The sequence below is a fragment of the Mesoplodon densirostris genome, chromosome 15, assembly GCF_025265405.1.
Source record: "Mesoplodon densirostris isolate mMesDen1 chromosome 15, mMesDen1 primary haplotype, whole genome shotgun sequence".
Classification (NCBI taxonomy): domain Eukaryota; kingdom Metazoa; phylum Chordata; class Mammalia; order Artiodactyla; family Ziphiidae; genus Mesoplodon; species Mesoplodon densirostris.
Window position 1 is genome coordinate 13650016 of NC_082675.1, and position 19019 is coordinate 13669034.

The 19019-nt window shown below is 43.5% G+C and overlaps 1 non-coding gene across 1 annotated transcript; it reads left to right on the top strand.

The window, feature by feature from the left end:
• Positions 1 to 18695: 18695 nt before the first annotated feature.
• TRNAR-CCU (transfer RNA arginine (anticodon CCU)) lies at positions 18696 to 18768 on the top strand. Its single transcript has one exon. It is a non-coding gene; the product is annotated as a tRNA-Arg (tRNA).
• The last annotated feature ends 251 nt before the right edge of the window (positions 18769 to 19019 follow it).

Consider the following 19019-nt stretch of genomic DNA (forward strand, 5'->3'; position numbering starts at 1 on the left):
CTTGGTTCGTGCTCTGTGTCCCAGTCTTCCAATCTCTCAAACTCAGGCCCTTATTCAGGTTCTGTGGTTAAGGGGCAAGATTACAGACTGATGCCAGCAAGCTGAGCATCTTAGTCAAGCTCTGCTCTTCCTGTCACCGTTCTAATCTGGGGGAAAGGGACTTGAGTTGTTGAGTTAACCCATGGGCATCACCTGGCACATAGTAGATGCTTTTCTAGGGATCTGTTCCTTTACCACTCAACCCTGTCACTGTCCCTCCCAGGGAGATCCTCACAAGGCCCCAGCAGCTATCCTGCTAGGGGTGCCACCTTGTTCCTCCCTACTTCAAATGCTGGCCTGTCTCCCGCAAGACATCTCTTCTCACTTTCCAGCGCATGACCCATCTAGAAGTGTTTTTCTAAATGTGGTCCCCCAGCCTCCTCATCAGGGCCACCTTAAGAGTGCTCATTAAAATTTCAGATTCTTGGGCCCTAATGCAGCCTGTCTGTATGAGATTCTCTGGAGTGGGGTCCCCCCCTGGACTTTTTTTTTTTTTTTAGAAGATGTTGGGGGTAGGAGTTTATTAATTTATTTATTTATTTTTGCTGTGTTGGGTCTTCGTTTCTGTGCAAGGGCTTTCTCCAGTTGCGGCGAGTGGGGGCCACTCTTCATCGCGGTGCGCGGGCCTCTCACTATCGCGGCCTCTCGTTGCGGAGCACAGGCTCCAGACGCGCAGGCTCAGTAGTTGTGGCTCACGGGCCCAGTTGCTCCGCGGCATGTGGGATCCTCCCAGACCAGGGCTTGAACCCGTGTCCCCTGCATTAGCAGGCAGATTCTCAACTGCTGCGCCACCAGGGAAGCACCGCCCCCCACCCCCAGCCCTGCATTTTTAACAAGCTCCATAGATTCTCAAACACAGCACAGCTTGAGAATCACTGCTCTCCAGGATTTGTTGTCTGTGCTTGATGAGTTGGCTTGCAGATACAAGACCCTATCTTCTCACAGCTATTTTGTTATACTGTATAACAACAACAATAACAACAGCAATAATGACTGCTATTATTACGCATTGATAACAGGGTATTGGCAGTGCTGTGGGGCATGGGATGGCAAACTAGGCCTACTACAGACCGCAGGCCAAATCCAGCTCACCTCCTGATTTTGTAAATGAAGTTTTATTGGGACACAGCCATGTCCATGGTTTATGTATTGCCTATTGTTGCTTTCACCTGCTACAAAGGCAGAGTCAAGGACTTGTGACAAGACCAGGTGTCTGCAAAGGAGAGGGTATGGACTCTCTGGCTTTTTTTTTTTTTTTTTTTTACATCTTTATTGGTGTATAATTGCTTTACAATGGTGTGTTAGTTTCTGCTTTATAACAAAGTGAATCAGTTATACATATACATATATCCCCATATCTCTTCCCTCTTGCATCTCCCTCCCTCCCACCCTCCCTATCCCACCCCTCTAGGTGGTCACAAAGCACTGAGCTGATCTCCCTGTGCTATGTGGCTGCTTCCCACTAGCTATCTACCTTACGTTTGGTAGTGTATATATGTCCATGCCTCTCTCTCGCTTTGTCACAGCTTACCCTTCCCCCTCCCCGTGTCCTCAAGTCCATTCTCAAGTAGGTCTGCGTCTTTATTCCTGTCCTGCCCCTAGGTTCATCAGAACCTTTTTTTTTTTTAGATTCCATATATATGTGTTAGCATACGGTATTTGTCTTTCTCTTTCTGACTTACTTCACTCTGTATGACAGACTCTAGGTCTATTCACCTCATTATAAATAGCTCAATTTCGTTCCTTTTTATGGCTGAGTAATATTCCATTGTATATATGTGCCGCATCTTCTTTATCCATTCATCCGATGATTGACACTTAGGTTGTTTCCATCTCCGGGTTTTTGTAAATAGAGCTGCAATGAACATTTTGGTACATGACTCTTTTTGAATTACGGTTTTCTCAGGGTATATTCCCAGGAGTGGGATTGCTGGGTCACTATGGAGAACAGTATGGAGGTTCCTTAAAAAACTACAAATAGAACTACCATATGACTCTCTGTCTTTTAAAGAAAAAGTTTGCAGTCCTGCCATCAAAGATACTGTGTCTATTCTACCACCGAATTGTAGGCAGCCATTAAAAGTGATGTCGTAGAAGAATAATTTCTGTCACTGAAAAACGCTCATTTGAGAGAATTAAGTGAAAAGCACAGAGAGGCTAGATTCTGATCCTGAGCAATCGCCTTCACCTCTCTGTGCTTTACTCTCCTCATCTGAAAAATGGCTGCAACCAAAGCACTTCCTTTCGGCACCTGTGGGGATTAAGTGACATGACTGAAGGAAAGGGCATGGTCTCCTGTCGGATGCATCAGAAATGCTAAAAAATCTGAAGCCATTCCTCCTGGTAGGGTTTGCTTTCGCTTGCCTGCTTATTTGAAACATTTTACATTTTCCAAAAAAGTGATACATGTGCTTGGCTAACTTTACAATAGGAAAAGAAGTGTGTTCGTCAATTGCTTGTTCATTTTAAAGATGCATCCTGCCTCAAGTAGGCGCTTTCCTCTGTTGCCCTGCATTACTCTGCACAGGCTCATGGTTCTAAAAGCAAACCCCTTGTTCCCTGACACAGTTTCCAGTTGCCACCTGCAGGTGCAACTGTGTGTGCCTGTGGATTCAGGTGATAACTAATCTCTGTGTAATCCCGAATGCCTCTGTACAAGTTCCTTCTCTGCATCTGGCCTCAGTTTCTCTGCAGGAAGAGGAAAGGGTCTCTGAGTCCCTTTCGAGCGTTCCTCTGCCCTGGGATTGCAAAGATGCTCCACCAGTTGAATTGTCACTGGGTCCAGCCTCCTCGCTGGGCTCCTGGGAGAGCAAAGCCTGTGAAACAGTTTTCTTCTGGCTGGGCGTGGCGGTTCTTTCAGCAACCCTGGGATCCGGATTAGGAGTTTGAGCAATGCCTCTAAACCCTGCACTCTATTTAATTTCCTTGATTTATAGGGAGGATTTCTTGCACCTCCAGGGGAGAAAGGCACTGCCATCCCTGCTGGCTTCCCAGGCTGAACCTACAATTCCTCGGCCTGTTTATCCCACCATCGCTACAACACAGTGCATCTCCAGGGACCAGTGCGTGTCTCTTTTGAACCAGGTGACATAGCTAAGCCCTGGCTTCTCTCCACCCACTTGGATTTCCACACGTGGAGGTGGCCCCAGGTTCTGATGCTACAAATTTCCTTGCTGGGGAGGCAGCCCCAGGAATAGGTGAATTTCATCAGCAGCCCCTGGTGGGGTCTCCTCTGACCCTGAAGACTGCATTTTGTTTGTCTGACCCGGGGGGATGAGGACCAGCATGGCCTCAGAGGGGAGCTCTGGGAACTCTTGGGCATGGGTTGGCTGGGGGATGTGTCCAGGCCAGCAGCAGGGAGCAGAAATGCCTGGAGTCGGAGAGTTGGTTCCAGAATGAGTTGGCAGTTTTCCTGGGTCAGAGGGACAGTTGGTAAGGAGATCCAGGATCTAACAAGACCCGGGAGGGGGGCCGGTAAGATGAGAAAAGGAGGCCATTGGAGAACTCTGTGCTCATTTTTCATGGCTTTCTCCCTTAGCTGGAGCCAGATTTGCTTCCAGATCAGCTGGTGTCACTAAGCTGAGACTGGGAAACTCCAAACCCAGGAATATCCACCGACAAGTACGGATGGGAAACTTCTAGCTGTACGTACAGTAGGTGGCCCCGCAAACGCTCAAGGCTCAGCTCCCACTGGTCCTTTGCCCAGATTCTAGCGCTGACACCTTGACAACTGTAATGCATTTTTTTCAAGCAGCTCTATCTCCGTCTCTCTCTCTCTCTCTCTCCCCTCATCTCCCTTCTTTTAGTGTCAGCCCTCTTCCTTGCTCCCCTCTCTGTCTTTCTCTCTCCCCTTTCCCACATTCACCTCTCATTCTCCCCATCGTCCCTCTTCCCTTCTATCCTCTCTCTTCTTTTGGTTCTTTCTTCGTTCTCTATCACTTCCTATCCTCTTTCTCTCTTCTGTTGTTCTAGAACATTCACTCCCAACGTGTGGTCCCCAACCAGCAGCAGCAGCATCACCTGGAAACTCATCAGAAATGCAAATTCTCAGATCCCATTCCAGACCTACAACATCAGATGCTCTGAGAGTGAGAGGCCCAGCAATGTGTGTTTTAAGAAACCCTCCGGGGGTTTTGATGCACACTAAAGTTTGAGATTCACGCTCTTAGAGGAAAATGGCAATTGAAAAAAAAAAAAAAGTATCTTTGAGTGCTGATCCGATAAGCCCTCATTTCTAAACATGTAAAACCCTTCTCTGCCCATTAGCTAATTAGGACATTGGACCACCAGCCTGGCTGAGATGCTTTCAGGAGCAACGTAGGCAATTTCACTCAAGTTCTCTGATTACTATCATGATTCTAAATCCCTTCGGCCAACCCACGTCTTTCCTGTCCCTGCACGCTGCCTCGATTCCTTCCTGTCTCTGGTTGCTTTAAGGAGTACAAAGACCAGGGGGATATTGGACCCTATGTTCAGCAGGTCACAGTCTGGATCAGCATTTGCCAAAGCATATCCCTCTGCTACTGATAGGGGTACTGATAGGAAAAGAATTCCTTGATCAAATAGGGGTGGGGAATGCTGCGTCAACAGATTTCTTTACTGCAGGACTTTTCAGAGCCTTAGTCCATGGTGGCTCTTAAAGTGGGGATGAGTGTTAACAGCACGTCCTGAACTTGACCACAGAAATCCATTTTCTACTGGGTATTGCACAGGAAGCCCACATTTGGGAAATACTGCTTAAGGAGATCATGACTTTTCTCCCCAGGAGCCTTATCGAATTAATTGGCAGCATATGACATGGAGTGGAACAGCCAAGATGGCACTCCATAGACTATGGAAGTCTATGGAAGGACCTAGGTGCCAAGGGTAAGAGCATGCTCATTAGCTCCTGGGCTCCCCGACATGCCTCCCTGTTGGTGTCTGAATGGGTGATGAGCAACCTTTTGTCTTCAGACTTTGTGCAGCCAGTTTCCCTCCATGGTATTGACTCTGATCCCATTTCAGGATAAAGAATGGGAAAACTGTGAGCGTGCTACTGTTTCTTAAATATGCCCAGAACTTATCCCTGGAGCTTCTATTTAGTAGATCTGGCATGAGTGCTGGGAATCCAGATTTTTTTTACAAGCTCCCGGGAGCTTTGGATGTACAGTGAGGATTGAAAGTCACTGGTTTACATGAATTCATGCATGGTGTTTACGTAATGGTATATTCAGAGAAATATGGAAACCAGCGCTTTGTGTATAATCTCTGAAATAGACCTAAGGGAAGACTCCCTTCTATAACATCATCCTTAGGGCTGTGAACAGGGGCAAACGGACTGTGGATTTGTCGGGCTTGGGGGTGATGACTTGGAGGTAAAAGCAAGAGAGAGAGGTTCTTGTTTTCCCATAAACCTGAAAGATACAAAACCATGGTTTAATTCGATGATGAGTAATCCTCTGTTTTCCTTCACGAGAGATGTCTGGAAAAATAAACATGTTTATGCCCCCCTTTTTTTTTTTCATTAAAATTGAAAATAGTTTTGTTGAGTCCCAGGACAGGAGATGCGTGTTTTTACAATGGAAATGACCTCTGCCAGTGGTCTTCAGTCTGCTTTTAGCTGTAGAAATATTTTCTCAGGGGAAGTCTATGGTCAAACTCCAAAGTGTAACATTAAAGAAAGCCCTCTGGCTGAAGAGTAGATGGGAGATCTGAAGCTTAAATAAGTGGACCATTTTCCCATTGATATTTGGAGGCAATAAAGACATTTCTTTGGAACAGACTGGGAAACTTATAACCTACTTTCTGGACTCCCCAAAACAAGTCAATGAGAAAATCAGCACTACTTTCTCCCTTCCAAAATATTATTATTCAAGAAGATTTGATTAGTCACAAAATGACTACAGCTTTCAAATTTTTCAACATGATATCAAATCTCAGACTACATTTATTTTTATAAATCAAGGTTCCCAGAAATTGCATGTAAAAATTCTCGTTAATCTTTTGAATTCCCTTTAATTTGCATCATTTAAATTTCTATGGAGATTTCCAGGGACTTCCCTGGTGGCGCAGTGGTTAAGAATCCGCCTGCCAGTGCAGGGGACATGGGTTCGAGCCCTGGTCCGGGAAGATCCCACATGCCGTGGAGCAACTAAGCCCGTGCACCACAACTACTGAAGCCCACGTGCCTAGAGCCCGTGCTCCACAACAAGAGAAGCCACCGCAATGAGAAGCCCACACACCACAAGGAAGAGTAGCCCTCGCTGGCCACAACTAGAGAAAGCCTGCGCGCAGCAACGAAGACCAACGCAGCCAAAATAAATAAATAAATAGATAAATACATAAATAAGATCTATTAAAAACAAAACAAACTTCTATGGAGATTTCCTAATTCTTTTATTGTGGAATTTGGTAGAGTTTATGCCTCCCTTGTTCCATTCCCTAAAGACCACAGCAACCAAAAACTAGACTAGGTGTATGTCTTGCAGAAATAAATTACTAAGGTAGAATTATCTGAGAAACTTAACTGGCTAAAACAGAAAAAAAATGTACCACCTGATTTCATGACTACTAGTATTTTTAGTAGCAATAACAGTCAAAATAACATAGATTGGGACTTCCTTTGTGTTTTTCTTGCCATCCTGGCACTTTGAGCTTTATTGACACAGAATTTGGGAGGGTAGGAGGAAGGCAACTAGATGCTTGTTTCCCCCAGGGCTGAAGAGAGGCCTTTTGGGGAGAGTTTGGAGGAGAGAAGTCCCTGAGCACATGAGGTGGGAGACAAGTGAGAAAGATGGTAAAGGATTTACAGGAAGTGACGTCGGGCAAGTGATGAAGTGGGTCCTCAGCGATGTCTTTGGGAAGATGTGGAGAAAAAATGAAGTTGCTTTTGGGCTTCCCTGGTGGTGCAGTGGTTGACAGTCCGCCTGCCGATGCAAGGGTCACGGGTTCGTGCCCCGGTCCGGGAAGATCCCACATGCCGCGGAGCGGCTGGGCCCGTGAGCCATGGCCGCTGGGCCTGCGCGTCCGGAGCCTGTGCTCCGCAACGGGAGAGGCCACAACAGTGAGAGGCCCGCGTACCGTAAAAAAAAAAAAAAAAAAAAATGTTGCTTTTCATCGCATTGATTGGCTGTTGAAAGAGACTTCTTGAATGCTGCATCACTCAGATCTGGACATCAAAGGGCGATAGGGTTGTATTTATAAGCAATGAACACTTGCTCATAAACGTCTATGATTTGACATTGTGTGGAATCAGAAATAGGGCTGGGGCTGCATATTTAGATGCTGCTGGCATTGCCCTGCCTTGCCGTTGCTCCCTGTCAGTCTGATTGCTACGCAGCCCTAAGGGCCAAGTGATTCTGGACCCGTCCCCATCCCACCTGGGAGCTTGTTAGAAATGCAGGTCCTCAGGCCCCACCCTGGACTTACTGAATCAGAAACTCTAGGGGGTGGAATCCATCTATCCTGTTTTAATAAACCCCCTGGGACATCCTGATGCTCATTCAAATTTGAGCATCTGGTCTTTTCTAAGGTTTCAGTGGCTGACCCTCTGCCACAGACACCCCCCGCCCCAGCCCCTTTCTCTGAATTCCCTCCTTTAGCCTTGACCTCACCCCTAGTTATTTGACAGGGGTGTGCTTGGCTGGGTCAGAGCTCAGGTTCCAAAACCAGAGTTCTGGGTTCTAGTTTCAGCTCCACCCCTAAGCAGCCGGGAGACCTTATCCAAGTCACATAACTTATTTGTACCTTGGTTTCTTAACCTGGGCATAATAATACTAATGTTGATCTACAATAGTGATTTGAATGATTAAATGACTTATCACGTTAAAGAGCCCAAACAGTGCCTGGCACTTAGTAGGTGCTTTAGACACGTTACTAATCATGGTTACCCATCTCCCAGCTTTAAGTGGAGATACCACAGCAACTTGATTGTTTATCATCCAGAGAGTGCCAGGCAGAAGGCAAGATTCCGAGCAGGCATCCTCCTGCATCCCCTTGGTTACAGCCATTCGTGGTGCAGATCACGTGCATTGCACCTGTTCGATCGAAAAGGCACTCACTCTTTTCTTTAGCTGAGCTCCTTATGTGTGCCAGGCACCAGGCCAGGCCTTGTACAAACATTACCTCACCTAATCCTCGTCACCAGCCTAGGAGGAAAGGAATGTCCTTACATTACAGAGCGGAGGATGGACTCCCCCACTGTCAACAGCTGGCAAAAGTTAGAAAGTAGGCGTGTCCGAATTCAGCATCTAGAGGAAAAGGAGATCAACTCTCTGAAAGAGACTTTCTTTCCCTTTACCGGCAATATCTTTACAGCCTTTTCTAATTATAATGTGATCTACATTTGTCTACAAGTCGAAGCAATATGGAAATGTGACATACATAGCAACTGGACATTTTTTCGTTATTCTCCATACAAAGAGTAACTGTTTTTGGTAGTCCTGTAGATGTTAGTCTGATCTTTTTTCAAAAAATATACACACATATATACATTCATTTATTCACAAAAAAATGAAATCATACTTTGGATTTCTTAAGATCCTACCATTTAAACTTAATGTATTGAGACATCTTCCTAAGCAACACATATAAATAAATGTCATGCTTCATAAAGGCTACATGGTATCTCATTGGTGGATTACTCTGACTTAACCAATTGCCTATCAATGAATAGTTAGCTCCTTTCCAATACTTGACACCTGTAGACACCTCTACGATAAACATCCTTGCATGTACATGTATATCTTTTTGGAAGATTGCTCAATTATTTCCTTCGGATGTACTGCTAGAGATGGGTACTCATATTATTCAAGGTTTTATTACAGATTTTTCCAGATTTCCCTGAAAAAGTGTTACACCTGCTTTCTACCTGTACCAGCAATTTAAGAGTCTGTAATTCTGTGAGATAGATGTGGGAATGTCTCTTCCTCTTTTGAGGCCAGTTTATCAAAAGGATAAATCTCCATGATTCTCCATGATAAATCTCTTTATGTGTGTTTGCTAAACAGCGTATGGATTTAAAACCAGATCTCTTTGTTCCTCCTGCCTTTGCCCCATCCTGAGACCATTTGCTTTATGCCAGTTGCCAGTATTTCCCAGGCAAAAGCTAAGATTCTTGGCAGGGTTTTCTGTTTGACCCTGTGTTCCTCCATGTGTAAATAGGTTGTTCTGTAATTATAATTCATGACGTTTTCATGTAATAGACATCTTGCTCCAGAAGTGTTAACTTCATTAGATACCAACCACAGGACTTTTTCCTTCCAAATCACCACCCCCTCTCAAAAATAGAAAAAGGAAAAGAAATTACCAAGGCTACAGACAGATCTTTATTTCTAATATGTTGCCTGAGCACTTGTATTAAGTCATGTTTTCTCTGGCCAGAACTACCCTGGTATATTTTTTTTTCTGTCAGTTTAGTCTATAAATGAAGTGAAGTTACTGCTCCTATTAAAATGGAACACTGTGCCCTTGGTTTGCTCTTAACGGGTGGGAAAACCCCATTAAGTGTTTGTGAAATATGTCTTAAATACAGGAATTTTAATCTAGTGGTCTAATAAATCCCTCTCCTCTACTCAAATGAAAGCCTTAGGTTTTCCGGCATCTGTTCAGTTATTTGTTCACCAAAACTTTCTTACACAAACCTGACCCTGAGAACTATGATTTGGGAACATTTCTTCCATTGGGGCATATATTTTTTAAAAGCACATCTTTCAAAGAATCAGGAACGTTGACAGGTGTATTTCATGGTAAGATACTAGTTTAGTAACGTGCCTGGAATTCTTCGTCTTCTAGAGTAAAAGCCATGAAATCTCTATGACTGCCCCAGGAAGTGACAACTCATAATATTATAAGACCTAAGACCTCATAATGTTCGAAGTCCGTTCTTTTGCTGCAAAATTTGATGGCCATCTCAAAAGTATATTCTCCTTTCAAAGCATATTTCGTGAGAGTTGGAAAGTTTCTCCTCAGCACAAGCCACAAAGAGCGCCAAGCTAGACCTAAATATATTAATTCAGCTCTCCAACATATTTCTGTTGACTGTTTTTTTTTCTTTTCCTTTGGCCAGAGTGTTTATTAGGAAACTCTGGGTATATTTGCTGGAGGTAAATTTCATCTTCATATTGGGAGCAACAGGGTAAGATGTCATTTATATTTGTGAACAAGGTAAATTTTTTTAGCCCTGACTACTTTATGTTTATTTCCTAAAATCAAAGGCATTTCCCATATAACCAAATTATAACCATCAATAAATATCAGGAAGCTAACATTGATATACTGTTACCATGTAGTTCTCAGATCCCATTCAAGTTCCACTCAATAAGGGGTCTGTAGCAAAAGTCCAGTTCAGAATTGCTAGTTACATTTAGTTTTCATGTCTCTTCCATTCTGCTTAATTCTAGAGCAATTCTTTAGTCTTTTCTATACTTTCATGTGTGGCCATTCTAGTTCAGCAGAATGGGGCAAAATATACTTCAAGGTAAACTATTTCAGTGGGGAACCCACCTATACAGTGACTTTTAACACTGGCAATAGGAAGGGAGTCTGTTCTGGCAACCATCTGGAATGAGTATTACTCTAAAAGTTCACTTGAATCCATGGACATGATGTGATTCACTTCCTCTTGCCCAACTGGTAGGTCTCATCACTTATGGATGCAGTTCTCTTCCCCCCCCCACCACTTATTCATTCTAAATATTTGAATGTCTATTAAATGTAAGGAGAAAGAAGCCATATGTGTACTTTCCCACTGAACCTGGACCTCAGAATCCTTCTCAACACAGTGTCCTGGGCGACCTGAACCCATTTCTCTCTGTTGGCACCCTAGAGGAAAATAAATGAGAAAACACAACTTAGATGGCTGGGATTCCCACACACCATGTGAAACAGGGCTTTGTATGCAGAAAATACTTGTTGAATGGATTTAACTTGGTGTGAAAATAGTCTTTCCTTTCAAGGTAGGAGAGGAGAGGAATTAAAGAGGAAAAATAAAACAGAAAACCACATCCTATAATACTGAGTTAAGTATGTGCTTGTTCTCTTTGTTGCTTATCCTGAGGAGGAAATATGCCTGGAAAATCTGAGTTGTTGAAAGCTGGGATTATCCCAGATACTATTGTGCACATAAAAGAGGAAGCGGGACTGAGTTCATTAATCGTGACTAAGAAAACCCTTAACGCTTTTTTCAGCTTGTGATTTTAGAGAACATCCCTTCAAATCAGTACTGCTCTGCCAAAGTTCTCTTTCAGAGGCTGGACATTTCTCTTGGAAGATTCTGTCATAGTTCAGAGTATTTTTAGAAGTTGATTTTTTGGGAGTGGGGGATGAGAAAGAGGAGTATATTCTTCAGATTCTTGTTTGATTTTTTTTGGACCATTTCTTTCTTGGTGGCTAGATCTGCAAACTTTGAGGGTAGCCTTAACCTGGGGAAAGAGTCGAATATCACTCAAGGAGAAGCATTAAGAATAAAATGGGTGTGACAGATTCTAGGTCCATCCACCTCACTACAAATAACTCAATTTCATTTCTTTCTATGGCTCAGTAATATTCCATTGTATATATGTGCCACATCTTCTTTATCCATTCATCTGTCTATGGACACTTAGGTTGCTTCCACGTCCTGGCTATTGTCAATAGTGTTGATTGTCCTACACAGGGAAATAAGTCAGAAAGAGAAAAACAAATACCGTATGCTAACACATATATATGGAATCTAAAAAAAAAAAAAAAAAAAAAAAAAAGGTTTTGAAGAACCTAGGGGCAGGACAGGAATAAAGACGCAGACATAGAGAATGGACTTGAGGACACGGGGAGGGGGAAGGGTAAGCTGGGACGAAGTGAGAGAGTGGCATGGACATATATACACTACCAAATGTAAAACAGATAGCTAGTGGGAAGCAGCCGCATAGCACAGGGAGATCAGCTTTGTGACCACCTAGTGGGGTGGGATAGGGAGGGTGGGAGGGAGACACAAGCGGGAGGAGATATGGGGATATATGTATATGCATACCTGATTCACTTTGTTATACAGCAGAAACTAACACAACAGTGTAAAGCAATTATACTCCATTAAAGACATTAAAGGGAAAAAAAAAGAATAAAATGGGTGATTCACTTAGGTACATTCATCCGGGGTCAAACAACTAGGGTGCAAGCATGAATTTTTAAAAAAATGAATGCACAGCATAATTATAATGCGTTTTGTGCTTTGCTTTGAAATGTCCATTTAGGCATTTCCAAAGGCCATTCCCCAAGAGGAATTCCAAGAGAATGTGGGGTGATGGCTCCGAATTTGTTCTGCGAAAATACCCTCTGGAAGGGGTCTCTCTTGAAAAGCAGTTCCTGTGATGAACTCATTCTGGTGCATTGTCACTTTATCATTGCCTTACATTTCTTCCTCAGCTAGGGCCTGGAAGAGAGGGGCCCCAAAAAGTGAGAGAAGAATAGACAACATTTAGAATGGATAAAAAACAAGGTCCTACTGCATAGCACAGGGAACTATATTCAATATCCTGTGATGAACCATCATGGGAAAGAATATTAAAAAAAAGAATGTATGTGTATAACTGAGTCACTTTGCTGTACAGCAGAGATTGGCAAGACATTGAAAGTCAACTATACTTCAAAAAAAAAAAAGGGGTCATTCATGGTAACAAGATAGGGGAGAGGGAAAGGAAGGAAGGAGAGCAAAACTTGGGCCTTGGGGGTATTTGGGGAACCTGCCTTTGGCTACGTCCTGTTGCTTTTTGACTGCTGCAAGGTTGGCGCTCCTGTGCTCAAAGCCATCTGACCTGCGGATGGCCGGAAGCCGACTATGACAGAGGCCTGAGATATTGCAGATCGGGTTGGGGAAGGGTCAAAATCATTAGTCACAGGAGATGAGAGGAGGTGGAGGTGGGGAAGTGGATGCAATGGAAACGGCTCTCGTGTTGGAGCCCAGAGGGCCGACTCTGAAGAATCTAGACCCTTCTTTTCTCAAGTCACTCTTCCCTCCACGTCTTCCTCACCCCTGCCCTCTCCACCACCTGCTCCAAACTCCCAGAAGCCCCTCTCTCTCTGGCCCTACTGATTCCCTCTCCGCTTGAGTTCTATGCTCTCACTAGCCCTGTTTCTTTTTTTTCTGGCAGCCTCTGCAAAGGCTGGATGCTTACAGGCTGGCCTTTTTCTCTGACTGTGATTGGGTGGGTCGGCCGGGAGGCAAGCCAAAAAGAAAGGAGGGACTTTTTGAAAGTCTTTTTATTACCTGTGTTGTTGCCCTCAGCCTCCCCCCATCACTCAGCCTACTTTGAAATTAATGAATGCACAGCTCGGAGAATTCAGGCTTTCTGTAATAAAACCTCTCCCTCGGTCTGCCCTACCTCTGAACCCTTGCCTGAAGCGTTTTCGTGAATTTGAGGCTGTTAACAGGGGGTGGATTGACAGCCCTTGATTTGGGAGGCTTCCCTCTTTGACTGAAGACAGGTAGAAACAGTGGTAGCAGCTGTACCCAAAACACTCTGGCTTTTTCTGTCCCTCTCCGGGCCACACCCACCTTGGGGGCAGGGCTGAGCTTAGACGCTGCCTCCCTGGGAAGCCTTCTTAGAGTCCTGGATCCCCAGGAGTCTCAACTTCCCCTGCACATTACAGTCATCTGGGGAGTTTTAAAGAGTCTGATGTTCAGGCCACACCCCAGACCAGCTGAACTAGAATCTCTAGAGGGAGGAGGACCCACGCATCAGTCATTTTTTAAACTCCCCAGGTGATTCCCAGGAGTAGGTAAGTTTGAAAACTAACAGTCTGGACCAGTGCTTCTCAAACTCGAATTTATAGAAGAATCTTTTGGGGATGTAGTTAACATGGAGATTCTGATTCAGTAGGTCTGGGGTGGGGTCTGAGCTTCTGCATTTCTCATTTGCTCCCAGGAGGGTGATGACGATGCAGATGGTCCATCGACTACACTTTGAGAAGCAAGGTCCTAGAGCTTGTGTTGTGTATCAGAAATGCCCAGAAGACCTCTTCAAATGCAGATTCCTGGGCTCCATCCTCAGAATTCCTGCTTCAGTGGGTCTGGATTGGAGGCCTGAGAATTTGCATGCCTACCAATTTCCCTTTGCTGCTGGTCCAGGGACCATACTTTGAGAATCACTGGCTTAGACTGTTTCAGTAATGTCCCTCTGCTGGCCTCCCAGGGCTCCTGTACTGACTTTATTGTAGCGGTTGCTAATTCAATCAGCCGTTATTTACTGAGGGCACCCATCATGGTCTAGGGCCGGTACTAGGCACATAGTAGGAAGCAATGCTATGTAGCCATTTCCAGCAAAAGCTTTAAATAGGGAACATGAGTTATGACCTAAGTTTTCTAGCTTTTTAAATGAGGCCAATCATTTCATTCTCTGAGCCTCATCTTCCTGATCTGCAAAATGGGAATCGTACTAGTACTTGCCTCACAATTTGTTGTAAGGATTGAGTAAAGTAATACACGGTAAAACCTAAAAAGAGGGCTTAGTGTAGAAGAAGTGCTCATTACCTTGTACCATTTATTATAATCACTGTCACTATTGTTAGTAGCACAGATACTTCTTTAAAACCTCTTGTAGTTTTGATTTGCATTTCTCTAATAATTAGTGACATTGAGCATCTTGTCATGTGCCTACTGGCCAACTGTATGTCTTCTTTGGAGAAATGTCTATTTAGGTCTTCTTTTTTCAATTGGGTTGTTTGTTCTTTTGTTGTTGAGCTGTATGAACAACAAGGTCCTACTGTACAGCACAGGGAACTATATTCAATATCCTGTGATAAACCATCATGGGAAAGAATTTAAAAAAAGAATGTCTCTATGTGTATAACTGAGTCACTTTGCTGTACAGCAGAGACTGGCACAGCATTGGAAATCAATTACACTTCAACTAAAACAAAACCCAAAAAGACCTCTTGTATATTGCAGTTGCCTATTTATGCATCTACCTTCCCAAACTTTGAGGTCAGTGTTCACGTCTGTGTACTCAGTACCCAGCAGATACCTTGCACATAGTAGGAGCTCAATGAAAAGCTGTTGAGTGATGGGAGCCCTATCTGGCCTGAGGCGCTGTGTCACGGCTGGTCATCAGTGGATGCTCTCAGCCATCAGCCCTCTCTGGGAATCACTCATGCAGTTAGAAAGAGCCATTGCAACAATCCGAACATTTGGGTCCCTCCCAGAATTCATATGTCAAAATACTAACTCCCAAAGCTGATGGTATTTGATACGTGGCTCTTTGGGTGGATATATCAGAGAGACAGACAAGCACAACCCATGCTAGCTTTTATAAGTCTCAGCCTAGAAGTGACACACATCATTTCCATTTACAGCCCATTGGATGGAACTAGTCACAAGGCCCCCCCCTTACTTCCAGGGGATTGGGAAGTATCATCCTCTCTCTGCTCAGGAAGGAGAGGAGAGCCAAGTATGTGAGAGCACCAGAAATCTACCACATCTGCTCCAGTGTTTAAATCTCCTTATGCCTCTGAATATTTGCTTTTTTTTAAAAAATAACATTTTATTTATTTATTTATTTATTTATTTATTAGTTTCTGCTTTATAACAAAGTGAATCAGTCATACATATACATCTGTTCCCCCATCCCTTCCCTCTTGCATCTCCCTCCCTCCCACCCTCCCTATCCCACCCCTCCAGGCGGTCACAAAGCACCGAGCTGATCTCCCTGTGCTATGTGGCTGCTTCCCACTATCTATCTACCTTACGTTTGGTACTGTATATATGTCCATGCCTCTCTTTCGCTTTGTCACAGCTTACCCTTCCCCCTCCCCATATCCTCAAGTCCATTCTCAAGTAGGTCTGTGTCTTTATTCCTGTTTTACCCCTAGGTTCTTCATGACATTTTTTTTTCTTAAATTCCATATATATGTGTTAGCATACGGTATTTGTCTTTCTCTTTCTGAGTTACTTCACTGTGTATGACAGACTCTAGGTCTATCCACCTCATTACAAATAGCTCAGTTTAGTTTCCTTTTATGGCTGAGTAATATTCCATTGTATAAATGTGCCACATCTTCCCAAACAAAACTGAAGGTCCAATGGTAGAGCCACACATGTGTGTTTTTTTTAATCACAAAATAACTGTATAAGTGCACTGTGATAAGTGCTAACAAGGTAAATTTTAGGATGACATGAATGCATATATCAGAGGGCATTGATTTAAAATAGGGTAGGACTTTTGGTACGTTTTGTTCTCTCAAGTATCCAGAAAATACACAGAATATTTGTGAATAAATGTAAAAGCGAGTGCTCAAAGTATTTGTTGAATAAATGAATAAATAAATGAATAAATGGTGTATTCTTGAAAACACCATCATTTGGTTAAAAAAAAAAAGAATGTTGACTCTACCTAATAGTCGTTCCCCAATTTCTTTCTAGATAACTGTACCAGTGAGGGTTCTACCAGAGGGAAAAAAGAGTCAATAAATGTATATATTATACACACACACACACACATACATGCACACTTGAGTACTGAGTATGTATCTCAGGTCACACACACATGCACATTTGAGTACTGAGCATGCGTCTCAGGTCCCAAATCTGCAGGGCAGACTGGCAGGCTGGAAACTCAAGGGCCAGAGCTGATGCTCCGTCTTGAGGCAGAATCCCTCCTTCCTCAGAGAAATCTCACTTCTGTTCTTAAGGCCTTTCAACTGATTGGATGAAACCCACCCAGATTATCAAGGATAATCTTCTTTCCTTAAGGCAACTGATTATAGATATTAGCCACATCTACAAAACACCTTCATAGCAACACATAAACTTAGGTGAATAACTGGGTACTAGAGCTTAGCCAGGTTGACACGTAAAACGAATCATCACACCAACAGAATTCTGATTTTGTTTTCCCTCCCTGCAGCAGCCCCGCCCTTCAGGTCGTGAGTCATGCAAACTGGTTCCAGCATGGGCATGTGGGGAGAATACCAAAGGCAGACCTCTAGCTAATTGTTCCTTTCTCATAACAGGGGACACAGGAAGGAGATGTCCCCTTTTCGGTCTCCACTCGTGACATCTTCATGAGCCAGGAGCTCTCATGGGGCCATAAGGAAGTGTGAGCAAGACAAACATGCTTAGAAATGACAGCAGAGAAAGACAAAGAGCACCTGGGAGTTTGATTATGTCATTGAACTACTGAACCCCCCAGTCCTGGAGTTTCCCTTCCCCACTTCCTCCTCTGTGAGATAATGAATATCCATTGGGTGCTTCTTATTTGTAGCCGAGGGACCCTCCATTGAGACAGGGACCCAAACTACACGTGCCTGACTATCTCATAAGAGTTGGTCACAACTGAATGAAATCTGCCACCTACAATATTGACAGAATATAAATACACACACGTGCGCACGAAATCAGACAGGGGAACGGACTTTGCCAGTGAGAAAGAGTCAGATCTCAGAATTTTCCACCTTGGTGTCACAGAGGAGGATTTATTAACAAGGAGGTGCTGCTGTCATTGAACTCAGTTTCATTTCAGTGTCCTGACTCCACAGTTCATGGAAGAAGCCATGTCTGATTAAGTCACCTTGCTTGATCTTTACATCCCAATTATGCAAAGTAAATCAGTGAGTGAGCTGTGTCCTGGGCCTGACACTGTCAGTAACCGGCTGAGTGATCTGGTAAACATCCTCCCCTTGCTAGACCTCAGTTTATCCATCCACTCGATGTATGATTTGGCCTGTATCAGTGATTCCCAAATTCTCTTTAAGTTGACCCTACTTTGCAAATAAGATCTTACCTCTAGCCCCTCCTGGACACAGCAAATAAAATCAGAGTGGTCCAGCTGACCTGTGAGTAGAAGAACTAATACTCTCTCCACAGGGAGTGGATCTCCATGGGATTCATTTTGAAAGTCCAAGGCTCCATTCAATACTATTATTTTAAATCTATAGAGCTTTCATTATTTTTATTCAAAAATATCTATTGAACACACACTATATACCAAACACTGTTCTAGATGCTAGTACCAGAGCAATAAACACACACACATTCTAGAGAAGGATACAGAGTATAAACAATTGAATAACATATCAGACGATGGTAAATGCTAACAAGAAAAATAAAAATAAAGGAGTAGATCTATTTTCAGTTTTTTAAGAAACTGCCATACTGTTTTCCCCAGTGGCTGTACCAATTTACATTTCCACCAACAGTGTCCAAGGGTTCCCTTTTCTCCACATCCTCACCAATGCTTGTTATTTGTGTTCTTTTTGACGTTAGCCATTCTGACAGTTGTAAGGTGATATCTCATTGCGGTTTTTTAAAAAAATATTTTTTCTATTCTTTTTCAAATTCTTTTCCCATATGACCCAGAAATTCCACTCCTGGCTATATATCTGAAAATAAAACACTAATTCAAAAAGATACATGCACCCCAGTGTTTGTAACAGCATTATTTACAATTGACAAGATACGGAAGCAACCTAAGTGCCCATCGACAGATGAGTGGATAAAGAACATGTATTACACACACACACACACATACACACACACACACACACACTGGAATACTGCTCAGCCATAAAAAAGAACAAATTTCTGCCATTTGCAGCAGCATGGATGGACTTGGAGGGCATTATGCTAAGTGAAACAAGTCAGACAGAGAAAGACAAATACTGTATGATATCACTTATATATGGAATCTAAAAATCTACAAGATGTGACTTCCCTGGTGGTCCAGTGGGTAAGATTCTGCACTCCTAATGCAGGGGACCCAGGTTCGATCCCTCGTTGGGGAAGTAGATCCCGCATGCATGCCACAACTAAGAGTTCACATGCTGCAACTAAGAAGCCCGCATGCCACAACTAAAAAGCCTGCATACTGCAACTAAGAAGCCCACATGCTGCAACTAAGAAGCCTGTATGCTGCAACTAAGAGGCCACATGCCGCAAGTAAGAAGTCCACATGCCGCAAATAAGACCCAGCACAGCCAAAAAACAAAAAAATGAAACAAAACCAAATCTACAAACTAGTGAATATAACGTAAAA